Raw genomic sequence first — 21130 nt, forward strand, 5'->3', positions numbered from 1 at the left:
TGAAGTGTGTCGAGGCTTTGTGCCTTGCGACTGTTTTTGCGATGTAACTGTTGAAGTGTGACGAGGCTTTGTGCCTTGCGACTGTTTTTGCTATGTAACTGTTGAAGTGTGTCGAGGCTTTGTGCCTTGCGACTGTTTTTGCTATGTAACTGTTGATGTGGGTTGAGGCCTTGTGCCTTGCGACTGTTTTTGCTATGTAACTGTTGAAGTGTGTCGAGGCTTTGTGCCTTGCGACTGTTTTTGCTATTTAACTGTTGAAGTGTGACGAGGCTTTGTGCCTTGCGACTGTTTTTGCGATGTAACTGTTGAAGTGTGACGAGGCCTTGTGCCTTGCGACTGTTTTTGCGATGTAACTGTTGAAGTGTGACGAGGCCTTGTGCCTTGCGACTGTTTTTGCGATGTAACTGTTGAAGTGTAACGAGGCCTTGTGCCTTGCGACTGTTTTTGCGATGTAACTGTTGAAGTGTGACGAGGCTTTGTGCCTTGCGACTGTTTTTGCGATGTAACTGTTGAAGTGTGACGAGGCTTTGTGCCTTGTGACTGTTTTTGCTATGTAACTGTTGATGCGTGTTGAGGTCTTGTGCCTTGCGACTGTTTTTGCGATGTAACTGTTGAAGTGTGTCGAGGCTTTGTGCCTTGCGACTGTTTTTGCTATGTAACTGTTGAAGTGTGTCGAGGCTTTGTGCCTTGCGACTGTTTTTGCTATGTAACTGTTGATGTGGGTTGAGGCCTTGTGCCTTGCGACTGTTTTTGCTATGTAACTGTTGAAGTGTGTCGAGGCTTTGTGCCTTGCGACTGTTTTTGCTATTTAACTGTTGAAGTGTGACGAGGCTTTGTGCCTTGCGACTGTTTTTGCGATGTAACTGTTGAAGTGTGACGAGGCCTTGTGCCTTGCGACTGTTTTTGCGATGTAACTGTTGAAGTGTGACGAGGCCTTGTGCCTTGCGACTGTTTTTGCGATGTAACTGTTGAATTGTGACGAGGCTTTGTGCCTTGCGACTGTTTGCGCTATGTAACTGTTCAAGTGTGTCGAGGCTTTGTGCTTTGCGACAGTTTTTGCGATGTAACTGTTGAAGTGTGACGAGGCCTTGTGCCTTGCGACTGTTTTTGCGATGTAACTGTTGAAGTGTGACGAGGCTTTGTGCCTTGCGACTGTTTGTGCTATGTAACTGTTGAAGTGTGTCGAGGCTTTGTGCCTTGCGACTGTTTTTGCGATGTAACTGTTGAAGTGTGACGAGGCTTTGTGCCTTGCGACTGTTTGTGCTATGTAACTATTCAAGTGTGTCGAGGCTTTGTGCTTTGCGACAGTTTTTGCGATGTAACTGTTGAAGTGTGACGAGGCCTTGTGCCTTGCGACTGTTTTTGCGATGTAACTGTTGAAGTGTGACGAGGCTTTGTGCCTTGCGACTGTTTTTGCGATGTAACTGTTGAAGTGTGACGTGGCTTTGTGCCTTGCGACTGTTTTTGCGATGTAACTGTTGAAGTGTGACGAGGCTTTGTGCCTTGCGACTGTTTTTGCTATGTAACTGTTGAAGTGTGTCGAGGCTTTGTGCCTTGCGACTGTTTTTGCTATGTAACTGTTGAAGTGTGTTGAGGCCTTGTGCCTTGCGACTGTTTTTGCGATGTAACTGTTGAAGCGTGTTGAGGCTTTGTGCCTTGCGACTGTTTTTGCTATGTAACTGTTGAAGTGTGTCGAGGCTTTGTGCCTTGCGACTGTTTTTGCTATGTAACTATTCAAGTGTGTCGAGGCTTTGTGCTTTGCGACAGTTTTTGCGATGTAACTGTTGAAGTGTGACGAGGCCTTGTGCCTTGCGACTGTTTTTGCGATGTAACTGTTGAAGTGTGACGAGGCTTTGTGCCTTGCGACTGTTTTTGCGATGTAACTGTTGAAGTGTGACGTGGCTTTGTGCCTTGCGACTGTTTTTGCGATGTAACTGTTGAAGTGTGACGAGGCTTTGTGCCTTGCGACTGTTTTTGCTATGTAACTGTTGAAGTGTGTCGAGGCTTTGTGCCTTGCGACTGTTTTTGCTATGTAACTGTTGAAGTGTGTTGAGGCCTTGTGCCTTGCGACTGTTTTTGCGATGTAACTGTTGAAGCGTGTTGAGGCTTTGTGCCTTGCGACTGTTTTTGCTATGTAACTGTTGAAGTGTGTCGAGGCTTTGTGCCTTGCGACTGTTTTTGCTATGTAACTGTTGAAGTGTGTTGAGGACTTGTGCCTTGCGACTGTTTTTGCGATGTAACTGTTGAAGTGTGTTGAGGCTTTGTGCCTTGTGACTGTTTTTGCTCTGTAACTGTTGAAGTGTGTTGAGGCCTTGTGCCTTGCGACTGTTTGCGCTATGTAACTGTTCAAGTGTGTCGAGGCTTTGTGCTTTGCGACAGTTTTTGCGATGTAACTGTTGAAGTGTGTTGAGGCCTTGTGCCTTGCGACTGTTTTTGCTATGTAACTGTTGAAGTGTGTCGAGGCTTTGTGCCTTGCGACTGTTTTTGCGATGTAACTGTTGAAGTGTGACGAGGCTTTGTGCCTTGCGACTGTTTTTGCTATGTAACTGTTGAAGTGTGTCGAGGCTTTGTGCCTTGCGACTGTTTTTGCTATGTAACTGTTGATGTGGGTTGAGGCCTTGTGCCTTGCGACTGTTTTTGCTATGTAACTGTTGAAGTGTGTCGAGGCTTTGTGCCTTGCGACTGTTTTTGCTATTTAACTGTTGAAGTGTGACGAGGCTTTGTGCCTTGCGACTGTTTTTGCGATGTAACTGTTGAAGTGTGACGAGGCCTTGTGCCTTGCGACTGTTTTTGCGATGTAACTGTTGAAGTGTGACGAGGCCTTGTGCCTTGCGACTGTTTTTGCGATGTAACTGTTGAAGTGTGACGAGGCTTTGTGCCTTGCGACTGTTTGCGCTATGTAACTGTTCAAGTGTGTCGAGGCTTTGTGCTTTGCGACAGTTTTTGCGATGTAACTGTTGAAGTGTGACGAGGCCTTGTGCCTTGCGACTGTTTTTGCGATGTAACTGTTGAAGTGTGACGTGGCTTTGTGCCTTGCGACTGTTTTTGCGATGTAACTGTTGAAGTGTGACGAGGCTTTGTGCCTTGCGACTGTTTTTGCTATGTAACTGTTGAAGTGTGACGAGGCTTTGTGCCTTGCGACTGTTTGTGGTATGTAACTGTTGAAGTGTGTCGAGGCTTTGTGCCTTGCGACTGTTTTTGCGATGTAACTGTTGAAGTGTGACGTGGCTTTGTGCCTTGCGACTGTTTTTGCGATGTAACTGTTGAAGTGTGACGAGGCTTTGTGCCTTGCGACTGTTTTTGCTATGTAACTGTTGAAGTGTGTCGAGGCTTTGTGCTTTCGACTGTTTTTGCTATGTAACTGTTGAAGTGTGTTGAGGCCTTGTGCCTTGCGACTGTTTTTGCGATGTAACTGTTGAAGCGTGTTGAGGCTTTGTGCCTTGCGACTGTTTTTGCTATGTAACTGTTGAAGTGTGTTGAGGCTTTGTGCCTTGCGACTGTTTTTGCTATGTAACTGTTGAAGTGTGGCGAGGCCTTGTGCCTTGCGACTGTTTTTGCTAAGTAACTGTTGAAGTGTGTTGAGGCCTTGTGCCTTGCGACTGTTTTTGCGATGTAACTGTTGAAGTGTGTTGAGGCTTTGTGCCTTGTGACTGTTTTTGCTCTGTAACTGTTGAAGTGTGTTGAGGCCTTGTGCCTTGCGACTGTTTGCGCTATGTAACTGTTCAAGTGTGTCGAGGCTTTGCGCTTTGCGACAATTTTTGCGATGTAACTGTTGAAGTGTGACGAGGCCTTGTGCCTTGCGACTGTTTTTGCTATGTAACTGTTGAAGTGTGACGAGGCTTTGTGCCTTGCGACTGTTTGTGCTATGTAACTGTTGAAGTGTGTCGAGGCTTTGTGCCTTGCGACTGTTTTTGCGATGTAACTGTTGAAGTGTGACGAGGCTTTGTGCCTTGCGACTGTTTGTGCTATGTAACTGTTCAAGTGTGTCGAGGCTTTGTGCTTTGCGACAGTTTTTGCGATGTAACTGTTGAAGTGTGACGAGGCCTTGTGCCTTGCGACTGTTTTTGCGATGTAAAATTTGAAGTGTGACGAGGCTTTGTGCCGTGCGACTGTTTTTGCGATGTAACTGTTGAAGTGTGACGTGGCTTTGTGCCTTGCGACTGTTTTTGCGATGTAACTGTTGAAGTGTGACGAGGCTTTGTGCCTTGCGACTGTTTTTGCTATGTAACTGTTGAAGTGTGTCGAGGCTTTGTGCCTTGCGACTGTTTTTGCTATGTAACTGTTGAAGTGTGTTGAGGCCTTGTGCCTTGCGACTGTTTTTGCGATGTAACTGTTGAAGCGTGTTGAGGCTTTGTGCCTTGCGACTGTTTTTGCTATGTAACTGTTGAAGTGTGTCGAGGCTTTGTGCCTTGCGACTGTTTTTGCTATGTAACTGTTGAAGCGTGGCGAGGCCTTGTGCCTTGCGACTGTTTTTGCTAAGTAACTGTTGAAGTGTGTTGAGGCCTTGTGCCTTGCGACTGTTTTTGCGATGTAACTGTTGAAGTGTGTTGAGGCTTTGTGCCTTGTGACTGTTTTTGCTCTGTAACTGTTGAAGTGTGTTGAGGCCTTGTGCCTTGCGACTGTTTTTGCTATGTAACTGTTGAAGTGTGTCGAGGCTTTGTGCCTTGCGACTGTTTTTGCTATGTAACTGTTGAAGTGTGTTGAGGCCTTGTGCCTTGCGAATGTTTTTGCTATGTAACTGTTGAAGTGTGTCGAGGCTTTGTGCCTTGCGACTGTTTTTGCTGTGTAACTGTTGAAGTGTGTTGAGGCCTTGTGCCTTGCGACTGTTTTTGCGATGTAACTGTTGAAGTGTGTCGAGGCCTTGTGCCTTGCGACTGTTTTTGCGATGTAACTGTTGAAGTGTGTCGAGGCTTTGTGCCTTGCGACTGTTTTTGCTATATAACTGTTGAAGTGTGACGAGGCCATGTGCCTTGCGACTGTTTTTGCCACGTAACTGTTGAAGTGTGACGAGGCTTTGTGCCTTGCGACTGTTTGTGCTATGTAACTGTTGAAGTGTGTCGAGGCTTTGTGCCTTGCGACTGTTTTTGCGATGTAACTGTTGAAGTGTGACGAGGCTTTGTGCCTTGCGACTGTTTTTGCTATGTAACTGTTGAAGTGTGACGAGGCTTTGTGCCTTGCGACTGTTTTTGCTATGTAACTGTTGAAGTGTGTCGAGGCTTTGTGCCTTGCGACTGTTTTTGCTATGTAACTGTTGATGCGTGTTGAGGCCTTGTGCCTTGCGACTGTTTTTGCTATGTAACTGTTGAAGTGTGTCGAGGCTTTGTGCCTTGCGACTGTTTTTGCTATTTAACTGTTGAAGTGTGACGAGGCTTTGTGCCTTGCGACTGTTTTTGCGATGTAACTGTTGAAGTGTGACGAGGCCTTGTGCCTTGCGACTGTTTTTGCGATGTAACTGTTGAAGTGTGACGAGGCCTTGTGCCTTGCGACTGTTTTTGCGATGTAACTGTTGAAGTGTGACGAGGCTTTGTGCCTTGCGACTGTTTTTGCGATGTAACTGTTGAAGTGTGACGAGGCTTTGTGCCTTGTGACTGTTTTTGCTATGTAACTGTTGATGCGTGTTGAGGCCTTGTGCCTTGCGACTGTTTTTGCGATGTAACTGTTGAAGTGTGTCGAGGCTTTGTGCCTTGCGACTGTTTTTGCTATTTAACTGTTGAAGTGTGACGAGGCCTTGTGCCTTGTGACTGTTTTTGCAATGTAACTGTTGAAGTGTGACGAGGCCTTGTGCCTTGCGACTGTTTTTGCGATGTAACTGTTGAAGTGTGTCGAGGCTTTGTGCCTTGTGACTGTTTTTGCTATGTAACTGTTGATGCGTGTTGAGGCCTTGTGCCTTGCGACTGTTTTTGCGATGTAACTGTTGAAGTGTGTCGAGGCTTTGTGCCTTGCGACTGTTTTTGCTATTTAACTGTTGAAGTGTGACGAGGCCTTGTGCCTTGTGACTGTTTTTGCGATGTAACTGTTGAAGTGTGACGAGGCCTTGTGCCTTGTGACTGTTTTTGCAATGTAACTGTTGAAGTGTGTTGAGGCTTTGTGCCTTGCGACTGTTTTTGCTGTGTAACTGTTGATGCGTGTTGAGGCTTTGTGCCATGCGACTGTTTTTGCTCTGTAACTGTTGAAGTGTGTCGAGGCTTTGTGCCTTGTGACTGTTTTTGCAATGTAACTGTTGAAGTGTGTTGAGGCTTTGTGCCTTGCGACTGTTTTTGCTGTGTAACTGTTGATGCGTGTTGAGGCTTTGTGTCTTGCGACTGTTTTTGCTATTTAACTGTTGAAGTGTGACGAGGCCTTGTGCCTTGCGACTGTTTTTGCGATGTAACTGTTGAATTGTGACGAGGCTTTGTGCCTTGCGACTGTTTTTGCTATATAACTGTAGAAGTGTGACGAGGCTTTGTGCCTTGCGACTGTTTTTGCGATGTAACTGTTGAAGTGTGACGAGGCTTTGTGCCTTGCGACTGTTTTTGCTATGTAACTGCTGAAGTGCGTTCAGGCTTTGTGCCTTGCGACTGTTTTTGCTATGTAACTGTTGAAGTGTGTCGAGGCTTTGTGCCTTGCGACTGTTTTTGCTATTTAACTGTTGAAGTGTGACGAGGCATTGTGCCTTGTGACTGTTTTTGCGATGTAACTGTTGAAGTGTGACGAGGCCTTGTGCCTTGCGACTGTTTTTGCGATGTAACTGTTGAAGTGTGACGAGGCCTTGTGCCTTGCGACTGTTTTTGCGATGTAACTGTTGAAGCGTGTTGAGGCTTTGTGCCTTGCGACTGTTTTTGCTATGTAACTGTTGAAGTGTGTCGAGGCTTTGTGCCTTGCGACTGTTTTTGCTATGTAACTGTTGAAGTGTGGCGAGGCCTTGTGCCTTGCGACTGTTTTTGCTAAGTAACTGTTGAAGTGTGTTGAGGCCTTGTGCCTTGCGACTGTTTTTGCGATGTAACTGTTGAAGTGTGTTGAGGCTTTTTGCCTTGTGACTGTTTTTGCTCTGTAACTGTTGAAGTGTGTTGAGGCCTTGTGCCTTGCGACTGTTTTTGCTATGTAACTGTTGAAGTGTGTCGAGGCTTTGTGCCTTGCGACTGTTTTTGCAATGTAACTGTTGAAGTGTGTTGAGGCCTTGTGCCTTGCGACTGTTTTTGCTATGTAACTGTTGAAGTGTGTCGAGGCTTTGTGCCTTGCGACTGTTTTTGCTGTGTAACTGTTGAAGTGTGTTGAGGCCTTGTGCCTTGCGACTGTTTTTGCGATGTAACTGTTGAAGTGTGTCGAGGCCTTGTGCCTTGCGACTGTTTTTGCGATGTAACTGTTGAAGTGTGTCGAGGCTTTGTGCCTTGCGACTGTTTTTGCTATATAACTGTTGAAGTGTGACGAGGCCATGTGCCTTGCGACTGTTTTTGCCACGTAACTGTTGAAGTGTGACGAGGCTTTGTGCCTTGCGACTGTTTTTGCTATGTAACTGTTGAAGTGTGTCGAGGCTTTGTGCCTTGCGACTGTTTTTGCTATGTAACTGTTGATGCGTGTTGAGGCCTTGTGCCTTGCGACTGTTTTTGCTATGTAACTGTTGAAGTGTGACGAGGCCTTGTGCCTTGCGACTGTTTTTGCGATGTAACTGTTGAAGTGTAACGAGGCCTTGTGCCTTGCGACTGTTTTTGCGATGTAACTGTTGAAGTGTGACGAGGCTTTGTGCCTTGCGACTGTTTTTGCGATGTAACTGTTGAAGTGTGACGAGGCTTTGTGCCTTGTGACTGTTTTTGCTATGTAACTGTTGATGCGTGTTGAGGTCTTGTGCCTTGCGACTGTTTTTGCGATGTAACTGTTGAAGTGTGTCGAGGCTTTGTGCCTTGCGACTGTTTTTGCTATTTAACTGTTGAAGTGTGACGAGGCCTTGTGCCTTGTGACTGTTTTTGCAATGTAACTGTTGAAGTGTGACGAGGCCTTGTGCCTTGCGACTGTTTTTGCGATGTAACTGTTGAAGTGTGTCGAGGCTTTGTGCCTTGTGACTGTTTTTGCTATGTAACTGTTGATGCGTGTTGAGGCCTTGTGCCTTGCGACTGTTTTTGCGATGTAACTGTTGAAGTGTGTCGAGGCTTTGTGCCTTGCGACTGTTTTTGCTATTTAACTGTTGAAGTGTGTTGAGGCCTTGTGCCTTGCGACTGTTTTTGCGATGTAACTGTTGATGCGTGTTGAGGCCTTGTGCCTTGCGACTGTTTTTGCGATGTAACTGTTGAAGCGTGACGAGGCTTTGTGCCTTGCGACTGTTTTTGCGATGTAACTGTTGAAGTGTGACGAGGCTTTGTGCCTTGTGACTGTTTTTGCTATGTAACTGTTGATGCGTGTTGAGGTCTTGTGCCTTGCGACTGTTTTTGCGATGTAACTGTTGAAGTGTGTCGAGGCTTTGTGCCTTGCGACTGTTTTTGCTATTTAACTGTTGAAGTGTGACGAGGCCTTGTGCCTTGTGACTGTTTTTGCAATGTAACTGTTGAAGTGTGACGAGGCCTTGTGCCTTGCGACTGTTTTTGCGATGTAACTGTTGAAGTGTGTCGAGGCTTTGTGCCTTGTGACTGTTTTTGCTATGTAACTGTTGATGCGTGTTGAGGCCTTGTGCCTTGCGACTGTTTTTGCGATGTAACTGTTGAAGTGTGTCGAGGCTTTGTGCCTTGCGACTGTTTTTGCTATTTAACTGTTGAAGTGTGTTGAGGCCTTGTGCCTTGCGACTGTTTTTGCGATGTAACTGTTGATGCGTGTTGAGGCCTTGTGCCTTGCGACTGTTTTTGCGATGTAACTGTTGAAGCGTGACGAGGCTTTGTGCCTTGCGACTGTTTTTGCGATGTAACTGTTGAAGTGTGACGAGGCCTTGTGCCTTGTGACTGTTTTTGCAATGTAACTGTTGAAGTGTGACGAAGCCTTGTGCCTTGCGACTGTTTTTGCGATGTAACTGTTGAAGTGTGACGAGGCTTTGTGCCTTGCGACTGTTTTTGCTATGTAACTGTTGAAGCGTGTTGAGGCTTTGTGCCTTGCGACTGTTTTTGCTATGTAACTGTTGAAGTGTGACGAGGCCTTGTGCCTTGCGACTGTTTTTGCGATGTAACTGTTGAAGTGTGTCGAGGCTTTGTGTCTTGCGACTGTTTTTGCGATGTAACTGCTGAAGTGCGTTCAGGCTTTGTGCCTTGCGACTCTTTTTGCTATGTAACTGTTGAAGTGTGTCGAGGCTTTGTGCCTTGCGACTGTTTTTGCTATTTAACTGTTGAAGTGTGTTGAGGCCTTGTGCCTTGCGACTGTTTTTGCGATGTAACTGTTGAAGTGTGTCGAGGCCTTGTGCCTTGCGACTGTTTTTGCGATGTAACTGTTGAAGTGTGTCGAGGCTTTGTGCCTTGCGACTGTTTTTGCTATATAACTGTTGAAGTGTGACGAGGCCATGTGCCTTGCGACTGTTTTTGCCACGTAACTGTTGAAGTGTGACGAGGCTTTGTGCCTTGCGACTGTTTGTGCTATGTAACTGTTGAAGTGTGTCGAGGCTTTGTGCCTTGCGACTGTTTTTGCGATGTAACTGTTGAAGTGTGACGAGGCTTTGTGCCTTGCGACTGTTTTTGCTATGTAACTGTTGAAGTGTGACGAGGCTTTGTGCCTTGCGACTGTTTTTGCTATGTAACTGTTGAAGTGTGTCGAGGCTTTGTGCCTTGCGACTGTTTTTGCTATGTAACTGTTGATGCGTGTTGAGGCCTTGTGCCTTGCGACTGTTTTTGCTATGTAACTGTTGAAGTGTGTCGAGGCTTTGTGCCTTGCGACTGTTTTTGCTATTTAACTGTTGAAGTGTGACGAGGCTTTGTGCCTTGCGACTGTTTTTGCGATGTAACTGTTGAAGTGTGACGAGGCCTTGTGCCTTGCGACTGTTTTTGCGATGTAACTGTTGAAGTGTGACGAGGCCTTGTGCCTTGCGACTGTTTTTGCGATGTAACTGTTGAAGTGTGACGAGGCTTTGTGCCTTGCGACTGTTTTTGCGATGTAACTGTTGAAGTGTGACGAGGCTTTGTGCCTTGTGACTGTTTTTGCTATGTAACTGTTGATGCGTGTTGAGGCCTTGTGCCTTGCGACTGTTTTTGCGATGTAACTGTTGAAGTGTGTCGAGGCTTTGTGCCTTGCGACTGTTTTTGCTATTTAACTGTTGAAGTGTGACGAGGCCTTGTGCCTTGTGACTGTTTTTGCAATGTAACTGTTGAAGTGTGACGAGGCCTTGTGCCTTGCGACTGTTTTTGCGATGTAACTGTTGAAGTGTGTCGAGGCTTTGTGCCTTGTGACTGTTTTTGCTATGTAACTGTTGATGCGTGTTGAGGCCTTGTGCCTTGCGACTGTTTTTGCGATGTAACTGTTGAAGTGTGTCGAGGCTTTGTGCCTTGCGACTGTTTTTGCTATTTAACTGTTGAAGTGTGACGAGGCCTTGTGCCTTGTGACTGTTTTTGCGATGTAACTGTTGAAGTGTGACGAGGCCTTGTGCCTTGTGACTGTTTTTGCAATGTAACTGTTGAAGTGTGTTGAGGCTTTGTGCCTTGCGACTGTTTTTGCTGTGTAACTGTTGATGCGTGTTGAGGCTTTGTGCCATGCGACTGTTTTTGCTCTGTAACTGTTGAAGTGTGTCGAGGCTTTGTGCCTTGTGACTGTTTTTGCAATGTAACTGTTGAAGTGTGTTGAGGCTTTGTGCCTTGCGACTGTTTTTGCTGTGTAACTGTTGATGCGTGTTGAGGCTTTGTGTCTTGCGACTGTTTTTGCTATTTAACTGTTGAAGTGTGACGAGGCCTTGTGCCTTGCGACTGTTTTTGCGATGTAACTGTTGAATTGTGACGAGGCTTTGTGCCTTGCGACTGTTTTTGCTATATAACTGTAGAAGTGTGACGAGGCTTTGTGCCTTGCGACTGTTTTTGCGATGTAACTGTTGAAGTGTGACGAGGCTTTGTGCCTTGCGACTGTTTTTGCTATGTAACTGCTGAAGTGCGTTCAGGCTTTGTGCCTTGCGACTGTTTTTGCTATGTAACTGTTGAAGTGTGTCGAGGCTTTGTGCCTTGCGACTGTTTTTGCTATTTAACTGTTGAAGTGTGACGAGGCATTGTGCCTTGTGACTGTTTTTGCGATGTAACTGTTGAAGTGTGACGAGGCCTTGTGCCTTGCGACTGTTTTTGCGATGTAACTGTTGAAGTGTGACGAGGCCTTGTGCCTTGCGACTGTTTTTGCGATGTAACTGTTGAAGCGTGTTGAGGCTTTGTGCCTTGCGACTGTTTTTGCTATGTAACTGTTGAAGTGTGTCGAGGCTTTGTGCCTTGCGACTGTTTTTGCTATGTAACTGTTGAAGTGTGGCGAGGCCTTGTGCCTTGCGACTGTTTTTGCTAAGTAACTGTTGAAGTGTGTTGAGGCCTTGTGCCTTGCGACTGTTTTTGCGATGTAACTGTTGAAGTGTGTTGAGGCTTTTTGCCTTGTGACTGTTTTTGCTCTGTAACTGTTGAAGTGTGTTGAGGCCTTGTGCCTTGCGACTGTTTTTGCTATGTAACTGTTGAAGTGTGTCGAGGCTTTGTGCCTTGCGACTGTTTTTGCAATGTAACTGTTGAAGTGTGTTGAGGCCTTGTGCCTTGCGACTGTTTTTGCTATGTAACTGTTGAAGTGTGTCGAGGCTTTGTGCCTTGCGACTGTTTTTGCTGTGTAACTGTTGAAGTGTGTTGAGGCCTTGTGCCTTGCGACTGTTTTTGCGATGTAACTGTTGAAGTGTGTCGAGGCCTTGTGCCTTGCGACTGTTTTTGCGATGTAACTGTTGAAGTGTGTCGAGGCTTTGTGCCTTGCGACTGTTTTTGCTATATAACTGTTGAAGTGTGACGAGGCCATGTGCCTTGCGACTGTTTTTGCCACGTAACTGTTGAAGTGTGACGAGGCTTTGTGCCTTGCGACTGTTTTTGCTATGTAACTGTTGAAGTGTGTCGAGGCTTTGTGCCTTGCGACTGTTTTTGCTATGTAACTGTTGATGCGTGTTGAGGCCTTGTGCCTTGCGACTGTTTTTGCTATGTAACTGTTGAAGTGTGACGAGGCCTTGTGCCTTGCGACTGTTTTTGCGATGTAACTGTTGAAGTGTAACGAGGCCTTGTGCCTTGCGACTGTTTTTGCGATGTAACTGTTGAAGTGTGACGAGGCTTTGTGCCTTGCGACTGTTTTTGCGATGTAACTGTTGAAGTGTGACGAGGCTTTGTGCCTTGTGACTGTTTTTGCTATGTAACTGTTGATGCGTGTTGAGGTCTTGTGCCTTGCGACTGTTTTTGCGATGTAACTGTTGAAGTGTGTCGAGGCTTTGTGCCTTGCGACTGTTTTTGCTATTTAACTGTTGAAGTGTGACGAGGCCTTGTGCCTTGTGACTGTTTTTGCAATGTAACTGTTGAAGTGTGACGAGGCCTTGTGCCTTGCGACTGTTTTTGCGATGTAACTGTTGAAGTGTGTCGAGGCTTTGTGCCTTGTGACTGTTTTTGCTATGTAACTGTTGATGCGTGTTGAGGCCTTGTGCCTTGCGACTGTTTTTGCGATGTAACTGTTGAAGTGTGTCGAGGCTTTGTGCCTTGCGACTGTTTTTGCTATTTAACTGTTGAAGTGTGTTGAGGCCTTGTGCCTTGCGACTGTTTTTGCGATGTAACTGTTGATGCGTGTTGAGGCCTTGTGCCTTGCGACTGTTTTTGCGATGTAACTGTTGAAGCGTGACGAGGCTTTGTGCCTTGCGACTGTTTTTGCGATGTAACTGTTGAAGTGTGACGAGGCCTTGTGCCTTGTGACTGTTTTTGCAATGTAACTGTTGAAGTGTGACGAAGCCTTGTGCCTTGCGACTGTTTTTGCGATGTAACTGTTGAAGTGTGACGAGGCTTTGTGCCTTGCGACTGTTTTTGCTATGTAACTGTTGAAGCGTGTTGAGGCTTTGTGCCTTGCGACTGTTTTTGCTATGTAACTGTTGAAGTGTGACGAGGCCTTGTGCCTTGCGACTGTTTTTGCGATGTAACTGTTGAAGTGTGTCGAGGCTTTGTGTCTTGCGACTGTTTTTGCGATGTAACTGCTGAAGTGCGTTCAGGCTTTGTGCCTTGCGACTCTTTTTGCTATGTAACTGTTGAAGTGTGTCGAGGCTTTGTGCCTTGCGACTGTTTTTGCTATTTAACTGTTGAAGTGTGACGAGGCTTTGTGCCTTGTGACTGTTTTTGCGATGTAACTGTTGAAGTGTGACGAGGCCTTGTGCCTTGCGACTGTTTTTGCGATGTAACTGTTGAATTGTGACGAGGCTTTGTGCCTTGCGACTGTTTTTGCTATATAACTGTAGAAGTGTGACGAGGCTTTGTGCCTTGCGACTGTTTTTGCGATGTAACTGTTGAAGTGTGACGAGGCTTTGTGCCTTGTGACTGTTTTTGCGATGTAACTGTTGAACTGTGACGAGGCCTTGTGCCTTGCGACTGTTTTTGCGATGTAACTGTTGAAGTGTGTCGAGGCTTTGTGCCTTGCGACTGTTTTTGCTATGTAACTGTTGAAGCGTGTCGAGGCTTTGTGCCTTGCGACTGTTTATGCGATGTAACTGTTGAAGTGTGGCGAGGCTTTGTGCCTTGCGACTGTTTTTGCTGTGTAACTGTTGAAGTGTATCGAGGCTTTGTGCTTTGCGACAGTTTTTGCTATGTAACTGTTGAAGTGTGACAAGGCTTTGTGCTTTGCGACTGTTTTTGCTATGTAACTGTTGAAGTGTGACGAGGCTTTGTGCATTGCGACTGTTTTTGCGATGTAACTGTTGAAGCGTGTTGAGGCCTTGTGCCTTGCGACTGTTTTTGCGATGTAACTGTTGAAGTGTGTCGAGGCTTTGTGCCTTGCGACTGTTTTTGCTCTGTAACTGTTGAAGCGTGTTGAGGCCTTGTGCCTTGCGACTGTTTTTGTGATGTAACTGTTGAAGTGTGTCGAGGCTTTGTGCCTTGCGACTGTTTTTGCTCTGTAACTGTTGAAGCGTGTTGAGGCCTTGTGCCTTGCGACTGTTTTTGCTATGTAACTGTTGAAGTGTGTTGAGGCTTTGTGCCTTGCGACTGTTTTTGCTCTGTAACTGTTGAAGCGTGTTGAGGCCTTGTGCCTTGCGACTGTTTTTGCTATGTAACTGTTGAAGTGTGACGAGGCTTTGTGTCTTGCGACTGTTTTTGCTATGTAATGTTGAAGCGTGTTGAGGCCTTGTGCCTTGCGACTGTTTTTGCGATGTAACTGTTGAAGTGTGTCGAGGCTTTGTGCCTTGCGACTGTTTTTGCGATGTAACTGTTGAAGTGTGTCGAGGCTTTGTGCCTTGCGACTGTTTTTGCTATGTAACTGTTGAAGTGTGTCGAGGCTTTGTGCCTTGCGACTGTTTTTGCTATTTAACTGTTGAAGTGTGACGAGGCTTTGTGCCTTGTGACTGTTTTTGCGATGTAACTGTTGAAGTGTGACGAGGCCTTGTGCCTTGCGACTGTTTTTGCGATGTAACTGTTGAAGTGTGACGAGGCCTTGTGCCTTGCGACTGTTTTTGCGATGTAACTGTTGAAGCGTGTTGAGGCTTTGTGCCTTGCGACTGTTTTTGCTATGTAACTGTTGAAGTGTGTCGAGGCTTTGTGCCTTGCGACTGTTTTTGCTATGTAACTGTTGAAGTGTGGCGAGGCCTTGTGCCTTGCGACTGTTTTTGCTAAGTAACTGTTGAAGTGTGTTGAGGCCTTGTGCCTTGCGACTGTTTTTGCGATGAAACTGTTGAAGTGTGTTGAGGCTTTTTGCCTTGTGACTGTTTTTGCTCTGTAACTGTTGAAGTGTGTTGAGGCCTTGTGCCTTGCGACTGTTTTTGCTATGTAACTGTTGAAGTGTGTCGAGGCTTTGTGCCTTGCGACTGTTTTTGCAATGTAACTGTTGAAGTGTGTTGAGGCCTTGTGCCTTGCGACTGTTTTTGCTATGTAACTGTTGAAGTGTGTCGAGGCTTTGTGCCTTGCGACTGTTTTTGCTGTGTAACTGTTGAAGTGTGTTGAGGCCTTGTGCCTTGCGACTGTTTTTGCGATGTAACTGTTGAAGTGTGTCGAGGCCTTGTGCCTTGCGACTGTTTTTGCGATGTAACTGTTGAAGTGTGTCGAGGCTTTGTGCCTTGTGACTGTTTTTGCTATATAACTGTTGAAGTGTGACGAGGCCATGTGCCTTGCGACTGTTTTTGCGATGTAACTGTTGAAGCGTGTTGAGGCTTTGTGCCTTGCGACTGTTTTTGCTATGTAACTGTTGAAGTGTGTCGAGGCTTTGTGCCTTGCGACTGTTTTTGCTATGTAACTGTTGAAGTGTGGCGAGGCCTTGTGCCTTGCGACTGTTTTTGCTAAGTAACTGTTGAAGTGTGTTGAGGCCTTGTGCCTTGCGACTGTTTTTGCGATGTATCTGTTGAAGTGTGTTGAGGCTTTTTGCCTTGTGACTGTTTTTGCTCTGTAACTGTTGAAGTGTGTTGAGGCCTTGTGCCTTGCGACTGTTTTTGCTATGTAACTGTTGAAGTGTGTCGAGGCTTTGTGCCTTGCGACTGTTTTTGCAATGTAACTGTTGAAGTGTGTTGAGGCCTTGTGCCTTGCGACTGTTTTTGCTATGTAACTGTTGAAGTGTGTCGAGGCTTTGTGCCTTGCGACTGTTTTTGCTGTGTAACTGTTGAAGTGTGTTGAGGCCTTGTGCCTTGCGACTGTTTTTGCGATGTAACTGTTGAAGTGTGTCGAGGCCTTGTGCCTTGCGACTGTTTTTGCGATGTAACTGTTGAAGTGTGTCGAGGCTTTGTGCCTTGCGACTGTTTTTGCTATATAACTGTTGAAGTGTGACGAGGCCATGTGCCTTGCGACTGTTTTTGCCACGTAACTGTTGAAGTGTGACGAGGCTTTGTGCCTTGCGACTGTTTTTGCTATGTAACTGTTGAAGTGTGTCGAGGCCTTGTGCCTTGCGACTGTTTTTGCTATGTAACTGTTGATGCGTGTTGAGGCCTTGTGCCTTGCGACTGTTTTTGCTATGTAACTGTTGAAGTGTGACGAGGCCTTGTGCCTTGCGACTGTTTTTGCGATGTAACTGTTGAAGTGTAACGAGGCCTTGTGCCTTGCGACTGTTTTTGCGATGTAACTGTTGAAGTGTGACGAGGCTTTGTGCCTTGCGACTGTTTTTGCGATGTAACTGTTGAAGTGTGACGAGGCTTTGTGCCTTGTGACTGTTTTTGCTATGTAACTGTTGATGCGTGTTGAGGTCTTGTGCCTTGCGACTGTTTTTGCGATGTAACTGTTGAAGTGTGTCGAGGCTTTGTGCCTTGCGACTGTTTTTGCTATTTAACTGTTGAAGTGTGACGAGGCCTTGTGCCTTGTGACTGTTTTTGCAATGTAACTGTTGAAGTGTGACGAGGCCTTGTGCCTTGCGACTGTTTTTGCGATGTAACTGTTGAAGTGTGTCGAGGCTTTGTGCCTTGTGACTGTTTTTGCTATGTAACTGTTGATGCGTGTTGAGGCCTTGTGCCTTGCGACTGTTTTTGCGATGTAACTGTTGAAGTGTGTCGAGGCTTTGTGCCTTGCGACTGTTTTTGCTATTTAACTGTTGAAGTGTGTTGAGGCCTTGTGCCTTGCGACTGTTTTTGCGATGTAACTGTTGATGCGTGTTGAGGCCTTGTGCCTTGCGACTGTTTTTGCGATGTAACTGTTGAAGCGTGACGAGGCTTTGTGCCTTGCGACTGTTTTTGCGATGTAACTGTTGAAGTGTGACGAGGCCTTGTGCCTTGTGACTGTTTTTGCAATGTAACTGTTGAAGTGTGACGAAGCCTTGTGCCTTGCGACTGTTTTTGCGATGTAACTGTTGAAGTGTGACGAGGCTTTGTGCCTTGCGACTGTTTTTGCTATGTAACTGTTGAAGCGTGTTGAGGCTTTGTGCCTTGCGACTGTTTTTGCTATGTAACTGTTGAAATGTGACGAGGCCTTGTGCCTTGCGACTGTTTTTGCGATGTAACTGTTGAAGTGTGTCGAGGCTTTGTGTCTTGCGACTGTTTTTGCGATGTAACTGCTGAAGTGCGTTCAGGCTTTGTGCCTTGCGACTCTTTTTGCTATGTAACTGTTGAAGTGTGTTGAGGCTTTGTGCCTTGCGACTGTTTTTGCTATTTAACTGTTGAAGTGTGACGAGGCTTTGTGCCTTGTGACTGTTTTTGCGATGTAACTGTTGAAGTGTGACGAGGCCTTGTGCCTTGCGACTGTTTTTGCGATGTAACTGTTGAAGTATGACGAGGCCTTGTGCCTTGCGACTGTTTTTGCGATGTAACTGTTGAAGTGTGACGAGGCTTTGTGCCTTGCGACTGTTTTTGCGATGTAACTGTTGAAGTGTGACGAGGCTTTGTGCCTTGTGACTGTTTTTGCGATGTAACTGTTGAACTGTGACGAGGCCTTGTGCCTTGCGACTGTTTTTGCGATGTAACTGTTGAAGTGTGTCGAGGCTTTGTGCCTTGCGACTGTTTTTGCTATGTAACTGTTGAAGCGTGTCGAGGCTTTGTGCCTTGCGACTGTTTATGCGATGTAACTGTTGAAGTGTGGCGAGGCTTTGTGCCTTGCGACTGTTTTTGCTGTGTAACTGTTGAAGTGTATCGAGGCTTTGTGCTTTGCGACAGTTTTTGCTATGTAACTGTTGAAGTGTGACGAGGCTTTGTGCTTTGCGACTGTTTTTGCTATGTAACTGTTGAAGTGTGACGAGGCTTTGTGCATTGCGACTGTTTTTGCGATGTAACTGTTGAAGCGTGTTGAGGCCTTGTGCCTTGCGACTGTTTTTGCGATGTAACTGTTGAAGTGTGTCGAGGCTTTGTGCCTTGCGACTGTTTTTGCTCTGTAACTGTTGAAGCGTGTTGAGGCCTTGTGCCTTGCGACTGTTTTTGTGATGTAACTGTTGAAGTGTGTCGAGGCTTTGTGCCTTGCGACTGTTTTTGCTCTGTAACTGTTGAAGCGTGTTGAGGCCTTGTGCCTTGCGACTGTTTTTGCTATGTAACTGTTGAAGTGTGTTGAGGCTTTGTGCCTTGCGACTGTTTTTGCTCTGTAACTGTTGAAGCGTGTTGAGGCCTTGTGCCTTGCGACTGTTTTTGCTATGTAACTGTTGAAGTGTGACGAGGCTTTGTGTCTTGCGACTGTTTTTGCTATGTAATGTTGAAGCGTGTTGAGGCCTTGTGCCTTGCGACTGTTTTTGCGATGTAACTGTTGAAGTGTGTCGAGGCTTTGTGCCTTGCGACTGTTTTTGCGATGTAACTGTTGAAGTGTGTCGAGGCTTTGTGCCTTGCGACTGTTTTTGCTATGTAACTGTTGAAGTGTGACGAGGCTTTGTGCCTTGCGACTGTTTTTGCGATGTAACTGTTGAAGCGTGTTGAGGCCTTGTGCCTTGCGACTGTTTTTGCTATGTAACTGTTGAAGTGTGACGAGGCTTTGTGCCTTGCGACTGTTTTTGCTATGTAACTGTTGAAGTGTGGCGAGGCCTTGTGCCTTGCGACTGTTTTTGCTAAGTAACTGTTGAAGTGTGTTGAGGCCTTGTGCCTTGCGACTGTTTTTGCGATGTAACTGTTGAAGTGTGTTGAGGCTTTTTGCCTTGTGACTGTTTTTGCTCTGTAACTGTTGAAGTGTGTTGAGGCCTTGTGCCTTGCGACTGTTTTTGCTATGTAACTGTTGAAGTGTGTCGAGGCTTTGTGCCTTGCGACTGTTTTTGCAATGTAACTGTTGAAGTGTGTTGAGGCCTTGTGCCTTGCGACTGTTTTTGCTATGTAACTGTTGAAGTGTGTCGAGGCTTTGTGCCTTGCGACTGTTTTTGCTGTGTAACTGTTGAAGTGTGTTGAGGCCTTGTGCCTTGCGACTGTTTTTGCGATGTAACTGTTGAAGTGTGTCGAGGCCTTGTGCCTTGCGACTGTTTTTGCGATGTAACTGTTGAAGTGTGTCGAGGCTTTGTGCCTTGCGACTGTTTTTGCTATATAACTGTTGAAGTGTGACGAGGCCATGTGCCTTGCGACTGTTTTTGCCACGTAACTGTTGAAGTGTGACGAGGCTTTGTGCCTTGCGACTGTTTTTGCTATGTAACTGTTGAAGTGTGTCGAGGCTTTGTGCCTTGCGACTGTTTTTGCTATGTAACTGTTGATGCGTGTTGAGGCCTTGTGCCTTGCGACTGTTTTTGCTATGTAACTGTTGAAGTGTGACGAGGCCTTGTGCCTTGCGACTGTTTTTGCGATGTAACTGTTGAAGTGTAACGAGGCCTTGTGCCTTGCGACTGTTTTTGCGATGTAACTGTTGAAGTGTGACGAGGCTTTGTGCCTTGCGACTGTTTTTGCGATGTAACTGTTGAAGTGTGACGAGGCTTTGTGCCTTGTGACTGTTTTTGCTATGTAACTGTTGATGCGTGTTGAGGTCTTGTGCCTTGCGACTGTTTTTGCGATGTAACTGTTGAAGTGTGTCGAGGCTTTGTGCCTTGCGACTGTTTTTGCTATTTAACTGTTGAAGTGTGACGAGGCCTTGTGCCTTGTGACTGTTTTTGCAATGTAACTGTTGAAGTGTGACGAGGCCTTGTGCCTTGCGACTGTTTTTGCGATGTAACTGTTGAAGTGTGTCGAGGCTTTGTGCCTTGTGACTGTTTTTGCTATGTAACTGTTGATGCGTGTTGAGGCCTTGTGCCTTGCGACTGTTTTTGCGATGTAACTGTTGAAGTGTGTCGAGGCTTTGTGCCTTGCGACTGTTTTTGCTATTTAACTGTTGAAGTGTGTTGAGGCCTTGTGCCTTGCGACTGTTTTTGCGATGTAACTGTTGATGCGTGTTGAGGCCTTGTGCCTTGCGACTGTTTTTGCGATGTAACTGTTGAAGCGTGACGAGGCTTTGTGCCTTGCGACTGTTTTTGCGATGTAACTGTTGAAGTGTGACGAGGCCTTGTGCCTTGTGACTGTTTTTGCAATGTAACTGTTGAAGTGTGACGAAGCCTTGTGCCTTGCGACTGTTTTTGCGATGTAACTGTTGAAGTGTGACGAGGCTTTGTGCCTTGCGACTGTTTTTGCTATGTAACTGTTGAAGCGTGTTGAGGCTTTGTGCCTTGCGACTGTTTTTGCTATGTAACTGTTGAAATGTGACGAGGCCTTGTGCCTTGCGACTGTTTTTGCGATGTAACTGTTGAAGTGTGTCGAGGCTTTGTGTCTTGCGACTGTTTTTGCGATGTAACTGCTGAAGTGCGTTCAGGCTTTGTGCCTTGCGACTCTTTTTGCTATGTAACTGTTGAAGTGTGTTGAGGCTTTGTGCCTTGCGACTGTTTTTGCTATTTAACTGTTGAAGTGTGACGAGGCTTTGTGCCTTGTGACTGTTTTTGCGATGTAACTGTTGAAGTGTGACGAGGCCTTGTGCCTTGCGACTGTTTTTGCGATGTAACTGTTGAAGTATGACGAGGCCTTGTGCCTTGCGACTGTTTTTGCGATGTAACTGTTGAAGTGTGACGAGGCTTTGTGCCTTGCGACTGTTTTTGCGATGTAACTGTTGAAGTGTGACGAGGCTTTGTGCCTTGTGACTGTTTTTGCGATGTAACTGTTGAACTGTGACGAGGCCTTGTGCCTTGCGACTGTTTTTGCGATGTAACTGTTGAAGTGTGTCGAGGCTTTGTGCCTTGCGACTGTTTTTGCTATGTAACTGTTGAAGCGTGTCGAGGCTTTGTGCCTTGCGACTGTTTATGCGATGTAACTGTTGAAGTGTGGCGAGGCTTTGTGCCTTGCGACTGTTTTTGCTGTGTAACTGTTGAAGTGTATCGAGGCTTTGTGCTTTGCGACAGTTTTTGCTATGTAACTGTTGAAGTGTGACGAGGCTTTGTGCTTTGCGACTGTTTTTGCTATGTAACTGTTGAAGTGTGACGAGGCTTTGTGCATTGCGACTGTTTTTGCGATGTAACTGTTGAAGCGTGTTGAGGCCTTGTGCCTTGCGACTGTTTTTGCGATGTAACTGTTGAAGTGTGTCGAGGCTTTGTGCCTTGCGACTGTTTTTGCTCTGTAACTGTTGAAGCGTGTTGAGGCCTTGTGCCTTGCGACTGTTTTTGTGATGTAACTGTTGAAGTGTGTCGAGGCTTT

This window comes from Scyliorhinus torazame, chromosome X (assembly GCF_047496885.1).
Source record: "Scyliorhinus torazame isolate Kashiwa2021f chromosome X, sScyTor2.1, whole genome shotgun sequence".
NCBI lineage: Eukaryota > Metazoa > Chordata > Chondrichthyes > Carcharhiniformes > Scyliorhinidae > Scyliorhinus > Scyliorhinus torazame.